Source organism: Vidua macroura, chromosome 10, assembly GCF_024509145.1.
Source record: "Vidua macroura isolate BioBank_ID:100142 chromosome 10, ASM2450914v1, whole genome shotgun sequence".
Classification (NCBI taxonomy): domain Eukaryota; kingdom Metazoa; phylum Chordata; class Aves; order Passeriformes; family Viduidae; genus Vidua; species Vidua macroura.
The window spans coordinates 6,349,698-6,366,900 of record NC_071580.1 but is presented as its reverse complement, the minus strand read 5'-3'; the positions used below and the strand labels follow the sequence as shown (position 1 = coordinate 6,366,900).

General features: G+C 38.9%; 1 protein-coding gene across 2 annotated transcripts in view; it reads left to right on the top strand.

Annotated features, from left to right (window-relative positions):
* TBL1XR1 (TBL1X/Y related 1) overlaps nt 1–17,203 on the top strand; it is a 108,412-nt gene that overhangs the window by 51,314 nt on the left and 39,895 nt on the right. The gene's annotated exons all lie outside the window — the stretch shown is intronic.

Here is a 17,203-nt window from a genome sequence, read left to right as displayed (position 1 = left end):
CACTGAACAGTAGGGCCTAAAAGTGCTCATGAAATTTATTGTTGAGGCTGTTGGTTGTACAGTTTATGGAGTGCAGCCTTAAAAGGAGGAAAAAAAAAATATTTCTAGCAGGATCTGAAATAGTCTAAAATAACCAGCAACATGACATTTTGGACTGTTTTGCTCCTTCTGAAATCAGTGGATGCGATTATCAATGAAGGAAGGTGAAGTGCAATGTATTTTGTGTGATAATTTGTTGTGGCTAAACAATCGTATTTCAAATTGTTCATACATCAGTTCTATTTATTGGATTAGCATGAATTAGCTAATCTAGTAGTTTATGTGTAGAAGAGGAAATACTACCAATAATGTGATACAAAAGCAAAGTTCCATTGTGTGATAGGGTGCAAACTGTGGTAAGCATTAAAAATTGTATGTACGCTATTCTGTATAATTTTTGGAAGGGTTTTGGAATTTTCTGATTCTTTACAGAGAGTAAGTTAAACACACTAGCAAGATCCTCTGACTGAGAGAGGAAAACACCCCTTTTCTCCTTTTTCTGTCATTAAAGTTCACCACTGAATGAATCAACTGAAACGGAAATGAACATCCTTTAAAAAAATTGAAATGTTGGCTCTCTTTTGAAGTAACATTTGTCAGAGAACTTTCTCTGCTGTTTCTCTAAGTGTTTTACAGTTCAAAAATAAGCTTTGACTAAGAATTCTCGGCAAAATCATAAATATGTAATTATCTAAGCAGCTGGGATATTTAGCCCCTGGCAGGTGCCCAGTGCAGTGCAAGAGCAAAGGGAACTGGGCCAGTATCTCAAGCTAGAAGATCATCTGAAGCAAGGTGAGGGCCATTGCTATTCCTTATCTACTGCCATTTCTATGTTTTAAATCTTAAATGTACCTGAAAAGAGGCTGTTTCTGCTGCAATAGATTGTCTTCTCTTAGATCTGGCTTATTCTATTTTTTTCATTGTTGTCTTCCTGTGCTTCATCTCCCCTGCCTTAGGTTTTTTCTGTCTTTACTGCTTTGTACTGGTGTTGGTTCAATAGATAATAGTAGTGCAGTTAGCATTAGATTATATCTTAGTTGATCAGCATGCCATCTGCTTTAGAGGAGAGGGAGATTTTGTGTTTCTGCTCTGGGTTCACTGCCATATGCCCGTGGTGAAGTTGTATAACCTGAAATGATCCTTTTCCTGCTCTGTTATATGAAAGAATTAGAAATACAGCATAAAGTCTTCTCAACATTGACAAAGTTTGTTGGATAGTTAAAAAATTAAACTGGCTTTTGGGTGTACATGAATTAGGATGTTACAGAGAAAACCCAAGGACAGGTTCTTTTGTGTCCCAGCAGGAGTGTTGCCATCAGCAGAAGAGCAAGGCTGATTTCACAGGAGACCATGCCAATGTGTCACTTGAATCATCAAGCCTTGATCCTGGTTTCCTTCTTGTCAACAGAAAGTTGGTGGTAGCTCAAGTTAACAAAAGTAAACGCTGCCCTTAGTTTCAGCTGTGCTGATGCTGGGAGGCAATGAATATTGCTGCAGAACAATAGGAAGTCTGTAGGCTGCGTGGAATGACACTGCTGATGCTGACTTCTATTTACGCAGGAGAAATAGAGTCCTGCTGGCCTTCAAATCCAGGACCCTGTGTGGCCATCAGCATGGATGGCATGGCTAGAAGCCTGTATCTGCTTTCCAAGTCTTCAGTTCACCCAGTGATTAGAAGCAAAAATTGTAGTCAGTGGTTAGTGCACCCATATTTGTAAATAAAGGTCATGTGTGGCGTTCTTACTGTAATTTAGTGAACAAATATAAGAAACTATTCAAGACAAGGGATTTGAATCCCATACTGAGCATGTGTATGTAGGATTGGCATCCATGAATTTAATATTCACACAAATGGAGGGTATTGATGTCAAATGTGAGCCATAATTGGAATCTTTGACCTCATCAATGATATTCATGGAGTCTTCCCCTTTCACTTTGGGCTGTAGATAGACCATATTGTATTAGAGTCTACATGTATTTTAAAAATATTTTATCTGGTGTTCAGGTGTTTAACAACTGCTTAAAAAAAAAGCTAAGTCCAGTGGCATAAGATAAATTCAGGTCCATCATAACAATGTGAAAAGGAGAGGACTTGAATAAAGTAATAAACTGAGCACATGGTGTGACTTGGGAATGGTTCTGCGCAGGGCAAGGAGTTGGACTCGACGACCCTTGTGGGTCTCTTCTAACTTAGCTGATTCTGTGATTCTGTGAAACTGGCAAAGGAGCTTTTATAAAATCAGCCATTTCACTCTCTTGTAACTTGTTTTCTCTTTTAGCTTAGTTGACACTTTTTATGAGGACAGCCATGCACTTCTGGTAAAGGGCATACAGTAAGCCAAATCATATATACATGATGGGCTATGAAGAAGTGATTTTAAGTGTGTGCTTACTGATGAGAATCCAGAATAAAGTCGCTGGTGGTTAAAATGAACAGAGGGCAGATCAACCATTAGAGCAGAGTCTTTTTCCATGAATAAAAGAAACAATTTTAAAACTATCAGGTACATAACACACAAATTAAGGGGAAAATAGATGGTCAAAGGTTAAAGAGGGAATGAAAACACAAGTTTTATGGTCACAAGATCAAATGAGGCATTAGTTAATGTTCCTTTTTTTGGTGCAGTTCATCACAAGTTCAAGTAATTCAACTGAGTGATTGAACTGGAACAGGAAAGAGTGCCAGAAAAACTGGTTGCTAATAACATAAACAGAAAAAATAATCAAATGAAGTTATGACTTGATGTCAACATTTCACATTAAAATGAATTTGAAAAGGCTGGAATTCCATCCCAGTTCATGGAATCTGATTTACATAAGAAAACAAATTTGTAACAAATATTCTTTAAACAGCTGCTAAATTATTCTACTAATAAGCCATCAGAATGGATTTAACCAAGAAGTGGCTGAGGCTCAGATAGTGTATTCTGGCGACTGACCATCTGGGAAATTGGAAGTAACCTGAGTAGTAAGTAAGGGTATTAGAACCGTGAGGAGGTGACTTAATTATGTAAATAGCAAATGGAAACCACATTAGGGTTGCTGGGGTTTTGCTCTAAATAGATGATAAAATACAACTTAATATTTCCTACCATTGATACCCCGAGGTGATGTGCTGCTCTTTAGGCAGGATCATTGCTGCCTTTTCTTGTACACGTTTCATACTACTTATGACAAGCAAGTAAATGCTGTGTGTTTGAATTTGTGACTGTGAATGCAGCTTAGAATAGGTTGCTGGCTTACCTTTCCACTGGCCTAATTCCTGGCTTCTTTTATATTTAACTTTTTCTAAAAACAAAATCCTTTTTTTGCTGAACCATTCAATTTTGATTATTATTAAGGTTTTTCTTTTCCTATGCTGCTGCAGTTTATGAGGTTCCTGTTTTAAAGTCCTCCCCAGTTGGTGAGCAGACTCTTGCATGTCCCAGTTCGTGGCTCAGACTGGGAGCTGTGGTGAATAGGCTGTTGTGGAGCAAAGTTGCTCCCACTGACCCATCCAGTTTTGTTTTAACATCCTTTTTGCTGAAGCTGACAGAAATTTCTCAGCAGATTGGCCTCCTCATTGCCCACGGGAACAGCTGTTGCCATTTTGTTTTGGTGTTTTTTGTTTAGTGGCTTGTGGTTTTTTATTCACACGTGTCTCCATGGTGGTCCATGTATTTCAGTTGAATTTACTTTTCATCATAATGCAAACTACCTAAATTACTGATTTTTTTTTTTTTTTCTTTCAAAATGCCCATGTCAAGCAAGTTGCAGGGTTTACCCTGTTGAGGTTGACTTGCACTTGGACTGTCTCTGTTAAAGCTTCCCATTTTCATCAGACTGCTTTTCAGTCTGTCCACAGCTGGATGTGGCTTGTGGCATATTTGGAAGAGGAATGAGTGTTACATGTGATCCTTTGAAATATCTAAGTCCTGATGTCCAAGTGTCTGGAGTTTGTGGTGGTTGGGTCATGAAGGAACCCGGACATGGGGCAAAAACTGTAGCCTGGGAGAAAACAGTGTAATGATCAGAAACATTATAGTTCAGCAAGCACATATAGTTCGGAAGCACATAAGCAAGTCCTGGACTCATTTTTTTGTCTGATTTGGAAGACAATCTGTTACGTAAATCTTTAAATTTATGCTTTGAAAAAGGAGTGTTATGTGCGCAAATTCTATATTGCTCTGAAAAGAACTCGTAGCATCTATACATAGCAAACCTGTGGGGAAAAAATAGTCATTTTCAGGGTTCCTGAGGTTCTGTTGTTACCCCAAGATAGATGTGGAATATTTTGCAAGTGCAAGAATGAAGAAACATCAGGAAATGCAAATCTCGAGCAGAGTGTTACTAGAAGTGCCAAGTTACAGCTGTGATGGGTGACATCAACTTAAAACGATGTCAACTATGCAGGACTCATAAGTTAGGAACCTCTGTGCTTGCTTTTGAAGAAGAAAGCATTGCAGCTTAAGTGAAGTCAATTGTTCCACATATTTTTGTGACTTGTAACTCATCTGGTGAAAAATCTGCAGTGATTTGTAGGCACAGTGGTCTGAGTAGGGAAAGGAGCTTGGGCACCCCTGGAGGAGGTCTGGGTCACACAGTAACACACTTCCTTCCTTATTCTCTTGCCCTGGCAGCATGGCATGTATGTATTTGCAGTGCTATATCCACAGGAATCTTCCATTAGAAAATTAATTCATGCTAGAGAAATTATTTATTTAAAATAAATCCAGCCTTGCCTCACGCATCTCCCTGGCTACACCCATGAATATTACCAAGAGGTCAACTGAAAAATTGCCTGCAGGTCAGCTGAAAAAGGGCCTGTTGAGGAAGTGGGTGAATTCACAGCCCTCCCTTGGACAGTTTATGGGAGCTGAGTAGCACTTGGGACAATTGGGAAGATGATGCTGTGGCTCAATTCCACAAGCGGCTCACTGCACCCTGTGTCAGGGTTGAGAAACAGCAGTGCAGTCTTACAGTGTGCAAGGTTTTAGAGGGCTTGAAGAGCAGTTTTGTGGCTACCTCAGCTTTAAATTCAGTGTGATACACAGCGTCTCTGCCAATGTATGTTGAAATCCTGTAAGAGTGCTATAATTAGGAAGCTTAGTTGAAGAACTGGGTGAAGGAAACACTTGCATTCCTTAAGTACAGAGGATTTGTCAAAAAGCAAAGTGTTCCCTAACTTGCTATGAATTCCTAGGAGGATTTCATGACAGACATCTTGGGTTAAATGAAAAGGAATATACTGAAAAGGGGGAGGGGGACAGTTGTTTCTGTTGTAATGTGTGAATGCCACAGAATCCTCCAAAGTGCAGCATTTTGAAGTAGGGGTTTTGCTTCTTTTTCCTTCTCTCATTTTATCTTAGTACAGGAGGATTGTAGGATCTGTAAAGCATGGTCTTCACTGCAGGAAATGCATCTATTTATCACTTTGAGTCAAATCTAAGCAAGCTGTATGGATTGTTTCAGTAACACCTACAGAAAAAAATAATTTGTTTTGGGAACCTTAAACCTACTAAATATTTGCTGAGTGAAGAAAGAATCGTAGCCAGGCAGAAGTGCCTGTGTAACGTTTTGCCTCACACTAGGATAATGGCTGCAAATTTCTAGAGCTTCAGCTGTTTAATAAGGCATTCCCTAACTCAGCCCAACACCCAGAGCCAAGAACAGAAAAAAGTGCCTTTTCCTGTGATGCTTTTACCTTCCCTCTCTCAGCCTGTTCCTGCAAAACACTTCCCTGCTTGCTCAGCTCTGGTGCAGCTCAGTGCCCGTGTTTCTGCTGGGCTCACTGGGGCTGAGCAAGTTCCTGCCTGTAGGAGGCTGGTTGCTATATGGTTAGAAAATAAGAGAGTCCCATTCTCTCACTGCTAGCTCTATGTTGTTGGTTTTTTCCAGACACAATTAGACTTGTTACATGGCTCTTTATCTAGCTCTTTGCCTAAAATAAACCAAGGGCTAGCATTTGCTCCTCATTCAGTACTGCAAATATTTCATTGCACTGGCCAGAGAAGTTACTGAATTTAGATAAAGAGGACAATATTCAACATTGTATTTATCTTAACTCAGTAACAACTGGGACTTTCAGGAATGTCTAGAAAAGCTGTGTTACATCTCAATGCTTCCATAATCACTGAAAACTCTTCAGTGTATTTTGTCTCCCACAGAAGAGGAATCTTTTTTTTCTTTTTTTTTAATGGATGTGCTAGGAGGACAGACCTGGCAGCAGCAGTGGTACTGACTCTTTGGAGGACCTTGGTCCATAAGAGAGAGTAGCAGGAGGTCTAATATATGTTAAAACAAAATAACAAAAGTCCTGGACAGGAGACTTTGTTGTTGACCTTTGGTGTTTATTGACCTTGTCTGGTGAGATTACAATCTCTTCAGCACAAGAACTAAGTCCTACCTGTTTATGCAATCTTAGCACAATGGGGGCCCCATCTTAAAAAAGAGATCTTTTGCATGATGCAGTTATTCAAGTAAATGGTGGTAATAATAATGTTCATTATGTCTGGTTTGAGTTGTTGTGGAGGTTCCTTGAGCAGAGAGAGACATGCCTGAAGCAGAACAGCAACATTTTAAGTGAAATGAGTAAAGTCCCCATGATCCCTTGCATGTGTTGCTTTTTAATTGTCTGTGTGTTTTGTAGATGTTTTTCTACCACTCTGTTTTATCCAAGTGTGTATAAAACCACATCAGAGATTTTACAAGGGTGCTATCAGTGCATTTTGTGATTTATACTCAGTAGTAAAGATGATGACTGCCAGAGGTTTTTTAGTTTTATATAATCCTGGATTTGCAGCCTTGTAATTCACTTGCTGTCTGTTTTAGAGTGCAGAACAGTGATAAAAACTTTGCTCATAGACTTGTTTGACTTTTCCTTCTCTCAAGTCATGGAATCACAGCTGAGGAGGTGCCCACCCCTCCTCTGCACAGTACCTTCTTGTTTTCCTCCCAGGCACTGATTTCTGGTAGTCTTTTGTTTTGTTTTGTTTTTTCAGATTTCAGAATTACAAGTGGAATTGAGGACAGAGTAAATAGAGATGAGTTTGGTTACATATGGCTGTGCTGTGAAAAATGCAGGTCGTTTGTGTCTAGAAAATGGGTCAGGTTTTAATTGCATTGTCAAGGGTAGTTAATGCTTAAACAGTTCACTTCTCAATATAAAAGGGAGCAAAAGGGATCTGCTATTAACTTTTCAAAGCATTTCTAAAATTATCATATAGATGTATAAACCTAAAGTGCGACAGGCCCAGGAAACCATACAAACCTTTAACTGCTTAGAAGTGATCTCAGGTTTTTTCATGACAAAATGAGCTATATTTGTTTTTCAATACTGCATCTTGTGTCATATCTACAGTGAGCCTCTTCTCATCCCAGTGTTGCTACGCTGAACAGACAGACCAGTTTGCAGGACCTGAGGCAGGAAAGAACATTTTCAGTATATTTTGAGTAGCTTTTCTAGCAGATTAAGGAGCTGAAGTTCAAGTCCATGATCAGTTGGCAGTGCTGGCTCATCCTTGTGCCTCTGACTGCCTTCCAGACCCTGTACCCCACATGTTATCCAGAGGTTGTGTTCAGGAATAGCCCTGGCTGCTTTTCTTGCTGTGGTGCACAGGGTCATTGGATTTTGCTCTTTTCTCAACTCCAGTTCAGGTGAAGAGCACAATGGCAAAGGATTTATTGTTCCTGTGGTTATATAACAGGATAGTCAGTGACAATAATTTCAATTAATTAGGTTAAATTAAGCGGAAAGGCAGCTTCTGTGGCAACTTGGAGGGAGAATCCTCTTACCAGGAGATCCACCTTAGGCTGACTGTGGAGTCTGTGGCTTGTCTGGTGGAAATTCATTCCCTCAGCAGTGTCATGAAACCTGTGGGCTATATAATAGCAGTCTGAAAATATACTATTTACAAAAGGGTGTTCATCTGTCAGCAAAAGGGTTAAAGTGTCCGTTGTTTTTTTTTCTTTTCCTTGTGATTTGAAGAAAATTTTGGTGTGGATTTTTTGAGTGATCTGTATGAGGCGGGACTTAGTAGAAAACCACTTGTCTTCATCTCCGTAACATGCCCAAACCTCTAAGTTCTATCCCTATTTCTATTAAAGATTAAATGAAATCATAAAAAATTATGTCACATGTCCTTCCCCCTGTAAAGCAAATTTTGCCTAGGGTAAGTGTTAGCAAAAAAAAAAAAAAGGAAAAAAATCCTACTGCTGATAGTGTTTACAAGTTTTAATATGAGTGTTGCAAGCAAAATGATTTGGAATAGGAGAAAAATCAGAAGATATGAACTAGGTCTTGACTTGGTGCTGGTTTTATATAAAGCAGGGGTGGTGTGAAGGTGGTTGTGGTGTTACAGCTGCAGAGGCAAAACTGCTTATTAATTGTTGAGCTCCAGTTTTTATTCATAACTATAAGACACATGCTGGACACACTACAGCTGTTTGCTGGAGTGAAATTTGCTGATAATAGGGACTTTTACTTAGCTGGTCAAGCCCACTCTAATGCTGAACATTTTAAAATGTTAAGTATTTTTAGTATATATAAAGAAAAAACCTTTCAGGGGATGGATGAAACCACATTCATGTCTTCTTTCTTACCTTCTTTTCGAGTACCTTGCAGGTTTTTTGCTTAGAAGTGTGGCAGTTATTAGAAAAGATAAAGTGTACAATGGATATAAAAATAGCCCACGTGATGAAAGTGGCTTTGGATCCCAGCTAGCTTTGTATTTGTTTCTTGCAGATTTTGTTTCCTTTTCCTGATTTTTTTCTTCTAGTTTTTTTTGATAGTTCTAGTGTTAGAGTGAATTTTAGGATAAAATAAAAAAAATAGGAAATGGAAAGCCATAGACAATCCTGTTCCCAGACAGCAAATGATGATCTTAATAACTTAGGATTCTCTTCACTCCCCTAGGAATTAAAGGTGAATTGGCAACGTGCAATGTTAGTTACAGCTCCAATTGATTTCTTTGTACAAGTGCTTTGGTATGCATAAATACATGAGAAATTAAACAGCTGGCAGAGACCTCCTGGTTTTGTGTAAATCTTAGGCTAGGAGGATGAATTTTAATTTTTTTTTCTTCAAGATTCAAAGAGCTAGCTATAGAAGGAAGTTCTGTAAATGGCATTATTAGGAGTATGCTCCTGCAAGCTGATGGGAAGTGATGTGATTTTTACACCAAGAGAAAAGCTGAGCACAAAAATCTGTATTTCTCTTCAAGTCTGTCTTTCCAACATTTCTGAGTATTCCAGATTATTCTGCTGTACAGCTGTAAAAATGGATAATTATCCCCTGATAAATATCCCCTGAATACAGGTCCCCTCTTGTTGATGGTTTGGTGTTCCTTAGTCTGAAGTTTGTTTCAAGAGCTGTTCCTATGTGATTGTCTCCATTTCTGTTTTCTCTCTGTGGCAGACATACCTGAAACAATGAATCCTGCTTTTCTCTCAGCAGAAGGCTTGAGGCAATTCAGTGTGTGTTTGCAGGGTTTCTCCTGCCTGCTTTCCATCTCCACTGAGCATCCTCTGCAGGATGCTCTTTTTTCTGCTCTTCTGCAGATAGTGTCAGGCATCTGGAGAGATAAAGGGAGGAGAACTGTTTTTAGGGGAAATCACAAAGCCTAAACCAGAAGAAAACTCAGTGAAATAGGTGATATTTTTTAAAAATGTAACCCTCCTCTTCTGAAGTCCCCAACACAGTCAAGTTTTGCCAGAGGAATTTGGGGTTTTTCCACTTTGTTGGTGACTCTTCCATTTAAATCCAGTCTGAGGATGGAGTAGTACATTGTATTGCATCTCACGGTGCACTGCTGCTGGTACCAACAATCAAAGCTGGTCTTTCCCTGGGAAACAACAAAATCAGATCCAGGAATTTCTTATTACCATCTCCTGGCCACTCACTCCTCCTAGCATCACTGTGTCCAGTGTCCCACCCAGCTTCATTCCAGCATATTACTTAACTCCTTTTTATTTTCTTTTGCATGCGCTTCTAGATGGAAAAATGTTTGTACCAGCTTATGTGATGTAATAAAGGCTATTAAAATCCAATGTGGCTTTTGTACATATAGTTGCCTGTAATAAAAGTTAGGTATTAATTTGGGAAGGCACACAATAGGGGTATTGTAATTGAGCAGTGGCTGACATGTCGCTCAAAACTCGAAGTAGGTTGTACTATAAATATAGTCTCTTGTTTTGCAATTGACATTTTGCTAGTGGGTGGCTAATTTGAAAGGAAATAGACCAGTGATCTAATATTAATAACTAATTAATACTTATGTGGATATTTTAAGTCTATTTTTCTGCTTATTTATAGGCATCTATTATTCATCTATGCTGTGTATCCTTCTTTGCGTATATGTTTAATTCTGAAACTTTTGCTTTGGTAACATTCAGGCTTTGCAATCAAAAGCTTGGTATGTTCTTCAAACCTACTTTTTGAGGATGACAGTTTAAAAGTAGTAGCACTTCAGCCACTGAGGGAAGTCTCCCTCTTGAAGCAAGGCCTAAGAGGGAAGCCAGTGATGCATTGTCTACATCTCACCTGTATTTGTGAGTCCTAAATCAGCATCACTCCTGTTAGGTATCCTGTGTTTAAAGTAGAATACAGAGCAGTTTCTAGGCTTCCATTGAAAATGTGTAGCTCAGAGACAAAATGAAGAGGAATAAAATAAGAAAGAGCATCTCACAGGCAGCTTGAGCCTTTGGGATCAGAATAAAACATGCATTCAATTGCTCATTGCTTCTCACAGCATGTGTGTTACTATACCAAAGAGATGTGATGTTTTTGTTTGCTCTGATGGGACAAACTTCAACACAGGGTTTTGTCTCTTCTACCTATTTCCCCTGTCTCCTGCCTTCTCTCTCACATTCATCTGTAAATTAATAATCTTTGTGATACGTGTTCTTTTAATGAATTCTTAATTGAATTGATAATAAGGTAGGAAGACTGTGTGAAAGATTCATTGTACTTTGTACATGTCTGATATTTTTAGATCTGTTTTGTCACATAGCCAAACATTTTAAAATGTATTCCACCAAACTCCACAGAGCAGTGCTGTGATATCTGTTAGCTGTGGAATTTGTGTGCTCTGTCTTTGCATCTCATCCCTCTTGTGTGAATAACTTTGCTGTGAGTGTTCAACTCACAGGGAACAAAAATTGTTTCCCTCTATCTCTAGAGTTTGCATTACTCATTTAGCTACTGTCCTAGGAGGTTTAAGCTGCGTCCTAGCAAGTGTTTCCTGTTGTTGGATTAAAACCGTGCTGCAGTTACCCGTGGAGCTCACCTGTTGGGGGAAGCACCCATGCTCCCTTCAACCACACGCTGCATCTGCTGCATTCCGGTCTTCTCAGCATTTGTTGCAGGTGTGGGGAAAAGCCTATATTAGCAGCAGATGTGTAACAGGCAGATAACAGCTGGGGAGGTTGGTGTTCCAGGCATGGCTTGGGATGCAGGCCATTTCAAGAAGTGCTTGAGGTTGTTGTCCATTGATAAAATGCAGCTGGCAGTGTTTGTCCAGCTCAAAGGACAGAGCTGACACCAGTAATGCACTCATGGTGCTGAGGGTTGTGTGTGGGGCCGAATGAGGCACACGATTAAACACTGCAGGACACATCAGGTTTGGTTTCTCTGATTTCTCTAATTTCAGAGTCAGTTTGAAGCATGTTGGAAGTGACTGTCAGGGGGGTGTTTTGAAGTTTTTGTCCCTGTATATTTTTCTGACTCTTTTCGTGTGACAGTTCATGTTTTTATTTTCAGTTCCCTGTGACTCAGGAAATCTTTTCTCTATGTATATGCTTATTGCAGGCAGTATTTAATATAGTCCTGTTGATTCTCATGTAATAATGAGAACCCATCCAAAGGTGCAGTCTTAATCTGACAAGATTTGTAGATGTTTTGTAATTTTCTAGCAATAAAAAAAAAAACTCTTAATACTTAAAAAATTGCAAAAATTCTCTTGTATTTCATGTGTTTACATGGTGTTAGGTTGTAGGTTTGATTTGATGATCTGAGAGGTCTTTTCCAACCTAAATGATTCTGTGGCAACTTCAGTGTTTTCTCCTCTGCAAAAAGCATATCTGCACCTGGGCAATCCTGCTTGCCCTTGTAATATTTACTTGCTAACCTTTTGTATTAAAAAATGTAAACTATGTTTGTCAAATAATATAGCAGGTCACAACACTTCAGGCATCTTAAAAATTACCTGTCAGTCCTGGTAGTGCACTGGAAGTGTCTGCCAGACACTGGAAATGTGAGCAGTGGTTCCTGTGCAAGGTTCTTGTGTCTTGAGCTGCTTCTGATCTACCAGTAAATTCAAGGAACTTCGTATCTGGTTGTGAGCAGGAGCAATAGACAGTTCATGTGTTGGAAGTAAACAAGTGAAGTTCATGAGTGACTCTCACACATACATGAGTTTTGAAGTATGGACTTTTTTAATGGCTGGGATCCTTGTTTGGTTTGGATGTATAGACTTGGAATACAGTCTTTCATCTGAATGGATTTTTGACTGTTTTTGCTTTAGTTTCTCTTATGTTCCATAAGTGTCTCGTTAGTGCTGCTTTGGTGTTTATAGGTTTTGAGGTGGTGTTTTCAAACACACAATTTTCTGAGTAGCACCACAAATAATTGTCCTTTTGCAAACATTTTTTTCCCTCCTGTCATATTATTAAAGACCCATTGAGTCTGAAAATTAAGTAATGTAGCTTCCCACAAGCATGCATATTTTTCAGTGTAATTGGAAGATGTTTTGGATTATTGTCTTTAGGCCTGTGGAGCCAAGAACCCAATTATAGGCATGGTTAGAAGGCAGTCGTGTGCGTTAGTCAGATTATAACAAGATTCCAGTAATGTAAAATTGCTGCACGACAAATTAGTTTGTATAGTTTTGACAGTTGTTGCCTTTAATAAACTAAATTATAAAGCAATACACAGCTGCAACACTTGCGAAATGGAAGAAAAATAGACTCTTATTTCCCTGTCAAAATCTTTTCCACACAGCAGGACCGTGGGCATGCGTAGGTCTGGTTTGAGTTGTTCAGTGGACCTTGTGAATCCATCTGTCCCAAGATGATTTTCTCTGTGAGTAGATGAGAGACAGGTTACAAGAGCTACATTTAAGACTTTAAGAAGGTCAGGCATCTACTTTTTACTGTTAGTGCTGGCAGATGTAGTCACAGTCTTTTGGGCTGACACTTCTAAAGCTAAGATTTGGGAGGTTAATTGTATTTTATGGATAAATGGTGGCTAGATTAATGTTGTCTGCTTATTTTCACTACAAACCTGAGCTCAAGTCTCCTGGCAGAGTGCAGGAGCCATCGAGGTGGTAACTCCTTGTACCGATTGAATTGGATCTCTGAAATCCAAGAACCTGTCGTCCCCTGGAGTATGGTGTTAATAAAGCACTATAAAACAAAGCAAAAATCTACTACGTTCTAGCAATCAGGCTATTCAAGCTTTGTTACTCTTTTCTGTCCTGAGCTGTGTTCCAGCTGCAGATTTGAGAACCACTGTGACTGCCAAAGTGACATTTGTATCTATGCTGACAAGTCTCCATTTTAGTGATATGGACTTTAATTAGATATGACATAATTATGATACAACCTGCTTTTGGTACAGTTTAGGACCAAGTCCCATTGTTTTTACATGCATTTCCAAGTAAATTGAAGCCCAGTTTGAGGTATGTCCTCCATCCCAGCTACATGATACCCGTTCAAAAGCAAGGGAGACTCCAGCATTACATGGTCACTCCCTGCAGTTTGGAGCTTTCCTTTTCACAGTCCAAGAGCAGCGAGGGCAGACCTTATTTCTGAGTGTCCTTGGCTGCTGTCGCTTGCGGTGTTTCAGCTCTTGCACTTCTCTCCTGGGAGAACATGATGGCACTGACTTAATGGGGGTAAATGGGAAGATGAAGGCTGCTCGTTTTCGGTGCGTGGTGAGGGTGAATCTCTGGTCATGAATTCAGAGGCAGGCACGAAGTACAGAGCAGCCTTCTGCTCTCGGAGTGCTGACAGTGATATTGGTTGATGGCGTTAAATAAAGCTGCTAGAGATTGTGTAGAGTGGCAAGGGAGAAAATGAGAAAAAAAAAAAAAGAAAAATGTATTTATTTACTAAATTCTAAAATGGCAAAAGGGAGTATATTCAGGAATGAGAATGATGACCAGCTTTAAAGTGCTTTTCAGTGGCTTACATTTTGAAGGGTGTTTTTTTTTGGAAAAAGAGCTGCAATCTCCAGACATAATTTTTAATGAGTATGCAAAATACTGGCTGTAGTATTTGCAACACCAGTCAAGAAACAGTACTATTGGAGGCAGTCTTTAAAAATTAAATACTTCTGCCTTCCAGCTTTGTAAAAATGATTCCTGTGTTTAATTTTTTTTCAATAAGCATATCCTTATAAGACTTAAATGCTTTAGGCTAAATAGTGTGCATTATGGTCAGGCCAAAGTATTGGAAAATCTGTCAAATAGAAAGAATGAGAATTTCAGCATCTTATTTCCAAAATAGTTGTACATACTCCTTGCTTCCTTCATGTGCCCTTGGCAGTCAGTCAGCTGTAAGACTTTTTGAGCACCATCGATGTGCTCTGAAAATCTCCTCTGCACTTCGTAAATCGTTAAGAGGATGAATTATGGAAATGACAGTGGATAAGGAAGAGAAGCAAAGATGCACATTCACTTGGGACATTGCCTTGAGGCTGGTGTCATTTGTTGGTTGGATGGTCTTTGAAATAGAGGCATTAGAGGGAATAAGTTGTAGCGAGCAGATCAAATATCTCATTTATAGTCATACTCATTGCACAGAAAGAAAACAACATCAAATATTATTAACAGGTGGTCTAGTGGGAAGGCAGCAGTAAACAATACTTCCTAAATGTGGGTAATTCCTCTCTCCCTGATGGGCCACATTCAGTTTATAAAATGCACATCAGTATTTTTTATGACCACATAGTTTATTTTTTTGTTTTGTTTTCCCTAACTACATATGATTTAAAATCAAAACAAAACCCTAGTCAGTCATTAAAAAAAAGTTACTTGTTTGTTTGTTGAAAAAAAAAAAAAAAACTTTTGATTATTTTTGCATTTTTTTTTAAATTTAAAAATTAAGTCTCAATCTAACAGGAGTAGGGATTTTATTTAAAAGAAATACAAGAAAAGAAAAATCAAAAAATGTTGTGGAAAAAACCCCACCAATGGAATGGGTAAATGGGCTCCGTGCTGATCACGGAGCACGCTCTAGTGGCAGGTTAATCCAGCATGGCCTTCTCGGGTGCCCATCCTCCACCTTCACTAGTATTAATCAGCTTCTTCAAGAAAGTGACATTTTCACAGAATCTTATTAAATTTACCATTTCTGTTGCTCTCCAGTGCCAAAGCAAGTGCAATGTGTTTACATGTGGCATCATCACATGTATTGGTGGTAGTGAGATGAAATTCCTGCTCTCTAATTAATTTTGCAGTGGGGAAGTATATGTCTATTTTTGCAGATGGTTTTTAAATGCATAGATATTTTAAGCTGCAGAGGGGAAGACTTCATGCTCACGATGCACAAATTCTTATGGAGTGTGAGCATTTTAGTAACAGACACAGTTGTTAAGCCTGCCTGTTAGCATCACATAAAACGTTGGGCTCTCAAGCCTTGCACATTTTTGCAGTGTTTTCTGTTCTAGTCCTCTCCCTGAGGCTGGAAAATTTCTTTACTCCTTCCTCTCTTGTTCAACTTATTTTTTCTGTAATGAGACTGTAGATTTACAGTTTGATTCTCTTCAGATTTCTGAAATACACATAGATAGATAGGCATCTTGCAAGAAATAAAAATAAAATGCTAAGTAAGTAACTATGAAGCAATCCACAGCTGAAGAGTAGATATAGTAAGGGAAATTATGTCCTGTAATTATAGGTGAGCACCCTGAGATGGGATTCATTTCATCATATCACTTGGTAGAAATAGAATTAAATGTGAAGTTTTTATCCTACATCCTTCACTGTATGTGAAGGTTTTTTTGCCACAAATTCTATTCACATCACTAACATAAATTAAAAATAATAAATATATATAGTCTTTAAGTAATGTATCTCTGCAGCACATGCAATAATTTTGACTCTTATTCATTAATTTGAAACACGTTAAAAATATAATTTAGAGGATTCTCTGATGGTCTGCAAGTGCCTGCAGAAGTAGTTGACTATCAGGATCCATCTGAAAAATTACTTTTGTTGCTTAGTCATTCCTAAAAGCCCTGTTAAGTTAGGCCATGCATTTAATTGTTGCTGTTCCTTCAGCCCTCTCCATGCCATGGCTGAAGTAACTGAGCAGGTTTCTGCTGTTGTAGGGACGTTCGTGCAATGGTGAATTTCTGTGCTCAGTGTGTTTTGTGTTTTCTGTGTGTGCTCTGTGGGGAGCTGTGGAGAGGAAAGGAATTCCTCTTAAAGCAGCTCCTGTTGAGGGTGTGGTGGTTCTCTGCTCTCCTGTAGGGCCTCCGGCTTCTTTCTCTTGTTTGGCATCATTTTGGGGGTAATTCCGCTTATTTACTTGAGCAGAGTTTGTTCCAAATGAATGAAAAATCCTTAATGTAAACATAAAGTGTACAAGGTTCAAAGCATAAAAGTTGAAACTTACTGCTCTGTCTTGTTTGTTCAACCAGCAGGATCAACATCCCCTTTTAGTGACCTTTTGCACTTGGAGTTAAAATTTTATAAGCTTTTTAAACTTTGCTTCTGATTGTTTTTTCCAAATTAAATTTTAGCGATGCAGTTGGCATATACAGTTAGGTTTGTAGAAATGATCAAAGCAGTACATAATAGCCTAGCAGGGAATTAAAATTACATTAATGGAGGGTCAGGACCTTTTCACATAGTTCTTGTGAACTACTGTCAGTGTTACAGGGAGGACCAGGACACTTTTCCATTCCAGGATATCGTGGTTTTGGAGATTTTTGTCCATTTGGCTGTTGGAGGCTTTTCAGGAGGGAAAGAGAAGTTTACTTGATTCTCCTGGGAATTTACACATGGAGAATGATTACTGACAAAAATACCCTGTGGTTCCCCAGTCAAAAGAGGAAAAAACATTTTCAAGTCTTATTGAGCATAGCAACAGACTAAATAGCAGAGGATTTCTCAGAGGTCAGTGGTTGATTTCAGGATGATGGAAAGTCTGAAATGCTAAGTCCTGTTTAAGGCGTGTATTG